The following is a 9,893-nucleotide window of genomic DNA, read 5'->3' as shown; positions in this document are numbered from 1 at the left end:
AGGGCCAGCGATCGGCTCGAGTTATCTAGAGTCACCAAAGCGGCCGGGCGCCCCCGAAGGACGCCCCGCATGGGTTTGGGTCTGATAAATGCACGCATACCCGGAGGGTCAGCGCTCGTTGCATGTATTAGCTCTAGAATTGCCACAGTTATCCAAGTAACGGATGAGCGATCAAAGAACCATAACTGATTTAATGAGCCATTCGCAGTTTCACTGTACCGGCCGCGTGTACTTAGACCTGCATGGCTTAATCTTTGAGACAAGCATATGCTACTGGCAGGATCAACCAGGTAGCCCTCAGCAGGCGGCGGCGCTGTGTGAGCGCGCGCTCGCTCGCTCGGGGCTACGGAGCCCTGTGGACCAGGGCGAGGCTTTCCGGACGCAGATGTGACCGGGGTGAGGGTTCGAGAAACCGTGCTTGCCGGACAGGGCCCCGTCGCTTTGCGGGGTGGGCAAACTCTGGGTTTGCCTACCACCTCTGTGACGAGGCCCGCCGTGGTATGACCACCGGGACGGACCGGGCGTCTCGGTCTCGCTACCGAGCGATCGCGCCTGGTTGGGGGGAGGGGGAAGCGCGGGGAGGATGGGGCGGGGTCCGGGAACCACCACCCCCTTCCGACCGTCGCGCTAGACCCCCGACCGGCGCTAGAGGCGAGCCTGCGGGCCGGAGGAACGGACCGCCCGAAGCGCCGGCGAAGGTGCCGGCCCGGCGGTGGCCCTCCGATGGCAGGCCACGTTGCCAGTCGATCGGGTGGGAGGGGAAGGCTGGCAGGCAGGTAGGCTGGAAGAGGAGGCTGCTGTGGCAGCCTCTCGCTCTCCCGGGCCGTCCCAGCGCCGTCCGAGCGCTGCCCGGGGTGTCTGCTGACTTGCGCCTCGCCAGACACCCGTCTCCCATAAATGACGGAGGGCACCTTTGCTAGGCCTTACCCTTAGACTGCTCAACCGGTGAGGGGAGAAAAAACGGCCCTGGCCGAGGTGGTGAGACGGCCTCCTGTCTCCCTTACGGCTGAAAAAGATGTGCTGCTGCAGCTGCACTGGCCCTGCTGATGTCCTGTCTCCATTTAGCCGAGGGGTGAGTCGCCTCCTCTCTCCTTCACGGTTGAAAAGATGTGCTGCTGCAGCTGCACTGGCCCTGCTGCTACTCTCACCACCTCTAGCTAATTGCGGATCTCCCTGACCTCCGGTGGCCCCGGGACCCACAACACGGCTTGCTCCTGTCTCCCTTACAGCTGAAAAATGACCAAGCTTTTGAAATCGCCCTGCTGCTATTCTGTTTCCATTTGGCAGAGTGGGGGAGTTGGCCTCCTGTCTCCTTTACGGTCGAAAAAGATGTGCTGGTGCTGCTGCTGCTGCTGCACTGGCCCTGCTGCTACTCTGACCACCGCTGGCTAATTGCTGATCCCCTGACCTCCAGCAGGCCCGGGGACCCGCATGCTCCCTGCTCTAGTCCCCACTAGCTTCCTTTCTTGCAGTTACGCTCCACCACATATCCAGCATGGACCTTGACCTCCAGCAGGCCCCGGGACCCACACTTAAGCCCCCTCCCACTAACATAGAAAAACACCACTGGCAAAATCCTCGTGCCCCTGGTACTCCATAAGTAAATTCAAACGTGCCCCTGGTACACTGGGCAGAAACACTTTGCCACACACTCCGCGTGCGTATGGCAGGACAATGTTTCTACACGCCCCAGGTACACTGCACATATACTATCTGCTGAACACAATCCTTGTGCGTATGGTAGGACAATGTTTCTACGTCCCCCCCGCTACACTGGGCAGAAACACGTTGCCACAAACACTCCCCTCGTGCATATGGTACGACAACGTTTCACATGCCCCTGGTACACTGGGCAGAAACACTTTGCCACAAACACTCCTCGTGCGAATGGCAGGACAATGTTTCTACACGCCCCAGGTACACTGCACATATACTGTCTGCTAGACACATCCTTGTGCGTATGGTAGGACAATGTTTCTACCCCCCCGGTGCACTGGGCAGAAACACGTTGCCACAAACACGCCTCGTGCATATGGTACGACAACGTTTCCACATGCCCCTGGTACACTGGGGAGAAACACTTTGCCACACACTCCGCGTGCGTATGGCAGGACAATGTTTCTACACGCCCCAGGTACACTGCACATATACTGTCTGCTGAACACAATCCTTGTGCGTATGGTAGGACAATGTTTCTACACGCCCCTGGTACACTGGGCAGAAACACGTGTCCACACACACTCCCCTCGTGCATATGATACGACAACATTTCCACATGCCCCTGGTACACTGGGTAGAACACTTTGCCACAAACACTCCTCATGCGAATGCAGGACAATGTTTCTACACGCCCCAGGTACACTGCACATATACTATCTGCTGAACACAATCCTTGTGCGTATGGTAGGACAATGTTCTACGCCCCCCACTGCTACACTGGGCAGAAACATGTTGCCACACACACTCCCCTCGTGCTTATGGTACGACAACGTTTCCACATGCCCCTGGTACACTGGGTAGAAACACTTTGCCACAAACACACCTCGTGCATATGGTACGACAGCGTTTCCACATGCCCCTGGTACACTGCCCCGATACCAGCCTGAAACGCGCTCCCCTCGTGCTTATGGTACGACAGCGTTTCCACATGCCCCTGGTACACGGACCAGAAACACTTTGTCACGTCCGCTGTACGCACCCTCCTCGCTAGCTAATTGCTGATCTCCCCCAATTCCAGGGGGCTCCGGGGACACACCATCACATCTTCCTGTCTCCCTTACGGCTGAAAAAGGTGCATGTTGCTCCACTGGCCCTGCTGCTGTTGTGTCTCCATTTGGCCGAGGGGGTGAGTCGGCCTCCTGTCTCCCTTACGGTCGGAAAAGATGTGGTGCTGCTGCTGCTGCTGCTGCTGCACTGGCCCTGCTGCTACTCTCTCTCCATTTGGCCGAGGGGGTGAGTCGGCCTCCTGTCTCCCTTACGGTCGGAAAAGATGTGCTGCTGCTGCTGCTGCTGCTGCACTGGCCCTGCTGCTACTCTCTCTCCATTTGGCCGAGGGAGTGAGTCGGCCTCCTGTCTCCTTTACGGTCGAAAAAGATGTGCTGCGGCTGCACTGGCCCTGCTGCTACTCATATCCAGCATGGACCTTGACCTCCAGCAGGCCCCGGGGACCCACATGCTCCCCTGCTCTAGTCCACAACTAGCTTCTTTTCTGCAGTTACCCTCCACTGCATATCCAGCATGGACCTTGCCCTCCAGCAGGCCCCGGGGACCGACTTGCTCCCCTTCTCTAGTCCCCCAGTAGCTTCTTCTCTTGCGGTTACATAGCACCGCGTATCCACCATGGACCTTGACCTCCAGCAGGCCCCGGGGACCCACAATTAAGCCCCTCCCACTAACAAAGCAGAACAACAGTGGGAAAATCCTTGTGCCCCTGGTACTCTAGAAAGTTAATTCAAACATGCCCCTGGTACACTGCGCAGAAATACTTTGCCACACACTCCTCGTGCGTACGGCAGGACAATGTTTCTACACGCCCCAGGTACACTGCACATATACTATCTGCTAGACACAATCCTTGTGCGTATGGTAGGACAATGTTTCTACCCCCCCGGTGCACTGGGCAGAAACACGTTGCCACACACACTCCTCCTGCATATGGTACGACACCTTTTCTACATGCCCCTGGTACACTGGGCAGAAACACTTTGCCACACACACTCCTCGTGCATATGGTACGACAACTTTTCCACATGCCCCTGGTACACTGCCCCGATATCTCCCTGAAACACGCTCCCCTCGTGCCTATGGTACGACAACATTTATCCATGCCCCTGGTACACTGCTCAGCAGCACTTTGCTAAGTACTCCCCGTGCATATGGTATGACAGCTTTTCCACATGCCCCTGGTACACGGACCAGAAACACTTTGCCACGTCCGCTGTACGCACCCTCCTCGCTGGCTAATTGCTGATCTCCCCCACTTCCAGGGGGCCCCGGGGACCACCATCACATCTTCCTTTCTCCCTTACGGCTGAACAAGATGCATGCTGCTGCACTGGCCCTGCTGCTACTCTCTCTCCATTTGGCCGAGGCAGTGAGTCGGCCTCCTGTCTCCTTTACGGTCGAAAAAGATGTGCTTTTGGAGCACTGGCCCTGCTGCTACTCTGACCACCTCTAGCTACCTGCTGATCTCCCTGACCTCCAGCGGGCCCCGGGGACCCACATCACACCTTGCTCCCGTCTCCCTTGCGGCTGGAAAAGATCCATTTTTGTGCACTGGCCCTGCTGCTACTCTCTCTCCATTTGGCCGAGGCAGTGAGTCGGCCTCCTGTCTCCTTTACGGTCGAAAAAGATGTGCTGCTGCTGCACTGGCCCTGCTGATATTCTCTCTCCATTTGGCCGAGGCAGGGAGTCGGCCTCCTGTCTCCTTTACGGTCGAAAAAGATGTGCTGCTGCTGCACTGGCCCTGCTGATATTCTCTCTCCATTTGGCCGAGGCAGGGAGTCGGCCTCCTGTCTCCTTTACGGTCGAAAAAGATGTGCTGCTGCTGCAGTGGCCCTGCTGCTACTCATATCCAGCATGGACCTTGACCTCCAGCAGGCCCCGGGGACCCACTTGCTCCCCTGCTCTAGTCCCCCAGTAGCTTCTTTTTCTGCAGTTACCCTCCACTGCATAGCCAGCATGGACCTTGCACTCCCGCAGGCCCCAGGGGACCCACATGCTCCCCTGCTCTAGTCCACCACTAGCTTCTTTTTCTGCAGTTACCCTCCGCTGCGTATCCAGCATGGACCTTGCCCTCCAGCAGGCCCCGGGGACCGACTTGCTCCGCTGCTCTAGTCCCCCAGTAGCTTTCCTTCTCCTGCAGTTACGCTCCACCACATATCCAGCATGGTCCTTGACCTCCAGCAGGCCCTGGGGACCCACATGCTCCCCTTCTCTAGTCCCCCAGTAGCTTCTTCTCTTGCGGTTACATAGCACCGGGTCTCCACCATGGACCTTGACCTCCAGCAGGCCCCGGGGACCCACATCCTCCCCTGCTCTAGTCCCGCACTAGCTTCTTCTCTTGCAGTTACCCTCCGCCACATATCCAGTATGGACCTTGCCCTCCAGCAGGCCCCGGGAACCCACATGCTCCCCTTCTCTAGTCCCCCAGTAGCTTCTTCTCTTGTGGTTACATAGCACCGCGTCTCCACCATGGTCCTTGACCTCCAGCAGGCCCTGGGGACCCACATGCTCCCCTTCTCTAGTCCCCCAGTAGCTTCGTCTCTTGCGGTTACATAGCACCGCGTCTCCACCATGGACCTTGACCTCCAGCAGGCCCCGGGACCCACATGCTCCCCTTCTCTAGTCCCCAGTAGCTTCTTCTCTTGTGGTTACATAGCACCGGGTCTCCACCATGGACCTTGACCTCCAGCAGGCCCCGGGGACCCACATGCTCCCCTTCTCTAGTCCCCCAGTAGCTTCTTCTCTTGTGGTTACATAGCACCGCGTCTCCACCATGGACCTTGACCTCCAGCAGGCCCCGGGGACCCACATCCTCCCCTGCTCTAGTTCCCCAGTAGCTTTCCTTTCTTGCAGTTACGCTCCACCACATATCCAGCATGGTCCTTGACCTCCAGCAGGCCCCGGGGACCCACATCCTCCCCTTCTCTAGTCCCCCAGTAGCTTCTTCTCTTGCGGTTACATAGCACCGCGTATCCACCATGGACCTTGACCTCCAGCAGGCCCCGGGGACCCACTTGCTCCCCTGCTCTAGTCCCCCAGTAGCTTCTTTTTCTGCAGTTACCCTCCGCTGCATATCCAGCATGGACCTTGACCTCCAGCAGGCCCCGGGGACCCACATCCTCCCCTGCTCTAGTTCCCCAGTAGCTTTCCTTTCTTGCAGTTACGCTCCACCGCATATCCAGCATGGTCCTTGACCTCCAGCAGGCCCCGGGGACCCACATCCTCCCCTTCTCTAGTCCCCCAGTAGCTTCTTCTCTTGCGGTTACATAGCACCGCGTATCCACCATGGTCCTTGACCTCCAGCAGGCCCCGGGGACCCACATCCTCCCCTTCTCTAGTCCCCCAGTAGCTTCTTCTCTTGCGGTTACATAGCACCGCGTCTCCACCATGGACCTTGACCTCCAGCAGGCCCCGGGACCCACATGCTCCCCTTCTCTAGTCCCCAGTAGCTTCGTCTCTTGCGGTTACATAGCACCGCGTCTCCACCATGGACCTTGACCTCCAGCAGGCCCCGGGGACCCACATGCTCCCCTTCTCTAGTCCCCCAGTAGCTTCTTCTCTTGTGGTTACATAGCACCGGGTCTCCACCATGGACCTTGACCTCCAGCAGGCCCCGGGGACCCACATGCTCCCCTTCTCTAGTCCCCCAGTAGCTTCTTCTCTTGTGGTTACATAGCACCGGGTCTCCACCATGGACCTTGACCTCCAGCAGGCCCCGGGGACCCACATGCTCCCCTTCTCTAGTCCCCAGTAGCTTCTTCTCTTGTGGTTACATAGCACCGCGTCTCCACCATGGACCTTGACCTCCAGCAGGCCCCGGGGACCCACATCCTCCCCTGCTCTAGTTCCCCAGTAGCTTTCCTTTCTTGCAGTTACGCTCCACCACATATCCAGCATGGTCCTTGACCTCCAGCAGGCCCCGGGGACCCACATCCTCCCCTTCTCTAGTCCCCCAGTAGCTTCTTCTCTTGCGGTTACATAGCACCGCGTATCCACCATGGACCTTGACCTCCAGCAGGCCCCGGGGACCCACTTGCTCCCCTGCTCTAGTCCCCCAGTAGCTTCTTTTTCTGCAGTTACCCTCCGCTGCATATCCAGCATGGACCTTGACCTCCAGCAGGCCCCGGGGACCCACATCCTCCCCTGCTCTAGTTCCCCAGTAGCTTTCCTTTCTTGCAGTTACGCTCCACCGCATATCCAGCATGGTCCTTGACCTCCAGCAGGCCCCGGGGACCCACATCCTCCCTTCTCTAGTCCCCCAGTAGCTTCTTCTCTTGCGGTTACATAGCACCGCGTATCCACCATGGTCCTTGACCTCCAGCAGGCCCCGGGGACCCACATCCTCCCCTTCTCTAGTCCCCCAGTAGCTTCTTCTCTTGCGGTTACATAGCACCGCGTCTCCACCATGGACCTTGACCTCCAGCAGGCCCCGGGGACCGACTTGCTCCCCTTCTCTAGTCCCCCAGTAGCTTCTTCTCTTGCGGTTACATAGCACCGCGTATCCACCATGGACCTTGACCTCCAGCAGGCCCCGGGGACCCACAATTAAGCCCCCTCCCACTAACAAAGCAGAACAACAGTGGGAAAATCCTTGTGCCCCTGGTACTCTAGAAAGTTAATTCAAACATGCCCCTGGTACACTGCGCAGAAATACTTTGCCACACACTCCTCGTGCGTACGGCAGGACAATGTTTCTACACGCCCCAGGTACACTGCACATATACTATCTGCTAGACACAATCCTTGTGCGTATGGTAGGACAATGTTTCTACCCCCCGGTGCACTGGGCAGAAACACGTTGCCACACACACTCCTCCTGCATATGGTACGACACCTTTTCTACATGCCCCTGGTACACTGGGCAGAAACACTTTGCCACACACACTCCTCGTGCATATGGTACGACAACTTTTCCACATGCCCCTGGTACACTGCCCCTATATCTCCCTGAAACACGCTCCCCTCGTGCATATGGTACGACAACTTTTCCACATGCCCCTGGTACACTGCCCCGATATCTCCCTGAAACACGCTCCCCTCGTGCCTATGGTACGACAACATTTATCCATGCCCCTGGTACACTGCTCAGCAGCACTTTGCTAAGTACTCCCCGTGCATATGGTATGACAGCTTTTCCACATGCCCCTGGTACACGGACCAGAAACACTTTGCCACGTCCGCTGTACGCACCCTCCTCGCTGGCTAATTGCTGATCTCCCCCACTTCCAGGGGCCCCGGGGACCACCATCACATCTTCCTTTCTCCCTTACGGCTGAACAAGATGCATGCTGCTGCACTGGCCCTGCTGCTACTCTCTCTCCATTTGGCCGAGGCAGTGAGTCGGCCTCCTGTCTCCTTTACGGTCGAAAAAGATGTGCTTTTGGAGCACTGGCCCTGCTGCTACTCTGACCACCTCTAGCTACCTGCTGATCTCCCTGACCTCCAGCGGGCCCCGGGGACCCACATCACACCTTGCTCCCGTCTCCCTTGCGGCTGGAAAAGATCCATTTTTGTGCACTGGCCCTGCTGCTACTCTCTCTCCATTTGGCCGAGGCAGTGAGTCGGCCTCCTGTCTCCTTTACGGTCGAAAAAGATGTGCTGCTGCTGCACTGGCCCTGCTGATATTCTCTCTCCATTTGGCCGAGGCAGGGAGTCGGCCTCCTGTCTCCTTTACGGTCGAAAAAGATGTGCTGCTGCTGCACTGGCCCTGCTGATATTCTCTCTCCATTTGGCCGAGGCAGGGAGTCGGCCTCCTGTCTCCTTTACGGTCGAAAAAGATGTGCTGCTGCTGCAGTGGCCCTGCTGCTACTCATATCCAGCATGGACCTTGACCTCCAGCAGGCCCCGGGGACCCACTTGCTCCCCTGCTCTAGTCCCCCAGTAGCTTCTTTTTCTGCAGTTACCCTCCACTGCATAGCCAGCATGGACCTTGCACTCCCGCAGGCCCCAGGGGACCCACATGCTCCCCTGCTCTAGTCCACCACTAGCTTCTTTTTCTGCAGTTACCCTCCGCTGCGTATCCAGCATGGACCTTGCCCTCCAGCAGGCCCCGGGGACCGACTTGCTCCGCTGCTCTAGTCCCCCAGTAGCTTTCCTTCTCCTGCAGTTACGCTCCACCACATATCCAGCATGGTCCTTGACCTCCAGCAGGCCCTGGGGACCCACATGCTCCCCTTCTCTAGTCCCCCAGTAGCTTCTTCTCTTGCGGTTACATAGCACCGGGTCTCCACCATGGACCTTGACCTCCAGCAGGCCCCGGGGACCCACATCCTCCCCTGCTCTAGTCCCGCACTAGCTTCTTCTCTTGCAGTTACCCTCCGCCACATATCCAGTATGGACCTTGCCCTCCAGCAGGCCCCGGGAACCCACATGCTCCCCTTCTCTAGTCCCCCAGTAGCTTCTTCTCTTGTGGTTACATAGCACCGCGTCTCCACCATGGTCCTTGACCTCCAGCAGGCCCTGGGGACCCACATGCTCCCCTTCTCTAGTCCCCCAGTAGCTTCGTCTCTTGCGGTTACATAGCACCGCGTCTCCACCATGGACCTTGACCTCCAGCAGGCCCCGGGGACCCACATGCTCCCCTTCTCTAGTCCCCCAGTAGCTTCTTCTCTTGTGGTTACATAGCACCGGGTCTCCACCATGGACCTTGACCTCCAGCAGGCCCCGGGGACCCACATGCTCCCCTTCTCTAGTCCCCCAGTAGCTTCTTCTCTTGTGGTTACATAGCACCGCGTCTCCACCATGGACCTTGACCTCCAGCAGGCCCCGGGGACCCACATCCTCCCCTGCTCTAGTTCCCCAGTAGCTTTCCTTTCTTGCAGTTACGCTCCACCACATATCCAGCATGGTCCTTGACCTCCAGCAGGCCCCGGGGACCCACATCCTCCCCTTCTCTAGTCCCCCAGTAGCTTCTTCTCTTGCGGTTACATAGCACCGCGTATCCACCATGGACCTTGACCTCCAGCAGGCCCCGGGGACCCACTTGCTCCCCTGCTCTAGTCCCCCAGTAGCTTCTTTTTCTGCAGTTACCCTCCGCTGCATATCCAGCATGGACCTTGACCTCCAGCAGGCCCCGGGGACCCACATCCTCCCCTGCTCTAGTTCCCCAGTAGCTTTCCTTTCTTGCAGTTACGCTCCACCGCATATCCAGCATGGTCCTTGACCTCCAG

This window comes from Oreochromis niloticus, unplaced genomic scaffold (genome assembly GCF_001858045.2).
Source record: "Oreochromis niloticus isolate F11D_XX unplaced genomic scaffold, O_niloticus_UMD_NMBU tig00008616_pilon, whole genome shotgun sequence".
Lineage (NCBI taxonomy): Eukaryota > Metazoa > Chordata > Actinopteri > Cichliformes > Cichlidae > Oreochromis > Oreochromis niloticus.
Note: the sequence above shows the minus strand (reverse complement) of the source record.